We start from the raw sequence: 756 nt of genomic DNA, 5'->3' as shown, positions 1-756 counted from the left end.
CATGTCCTCAAAGGATGAGGACTCACTGCTAGCTCTAACTGCTGAAATTGGAATGCTACTGATGCTCTGGAGTTCGTACTTCTGAACCTATGGCATAGAATAAAACACCATAGTGGAAATGCGTTAGTACGATTGAATTTACTGGTATGCATATGAGGTAGGCTGAATTCAAAGGGTTCAAATGCATGAACAATGCTAACTGATTGTATAACATGAACATGAGATTACATGCATGAGTAAGTGATTGTGACTAAATTCGTGATGGTATTGACTACTGAGTCTTACTGATAACATGAGTTATTGATAACTTATATAACTGATACTGAGATACTGTATCTGATAGTCTAGGTTCTGATAGAACTAACTGAGTTCCATACTATTCTAAGATAACTGTATCTGACAGTTCTAAAATTCTAAAGAACTATATAAGTTCTATTACTGAGACTGAGTCTGAAACTATAACTGTAGGAAGTAGTTATCTAACCGACATGCCCTAAATAAAGCAATATAGCTAGGTTGGGGTCCAATCTATAACCTCAATTGAAAGGGTGTCAATACTGCACCACTGGTAAAGATAAGTTGTGGGTGACCCTCATCTGATAGTGTCCCCATAAGAGAATGGTGGGACCTTCATCTGACAGTATTTATCTACCTCATCAACCCTAATTTGTCAGTGTTGATATAGTTTTAGAATGCAAGGATTGCTTCTAAGGATCACACCCTCAACTATGAGTATGTGTCCTCATCCTTGGGTTC

Source organism: Capsicum annuum, chromosome 1, assembly GCF_002878395.1.
Source record: "Capsicum annuum cultivar UCD-10X-F1 chromosome 1, UCD10Xv1.1, whole genome shotgun sequence".
Lineage (NCBI taxonomy): Eukaryota > Viridiplantae > Streptophyta > Magnoliopsida > Solanales > Solanaceae > Capsicum > Capsicum annuum.
This window is presented reverse-complemented; position numbering follows the sequence as displayed.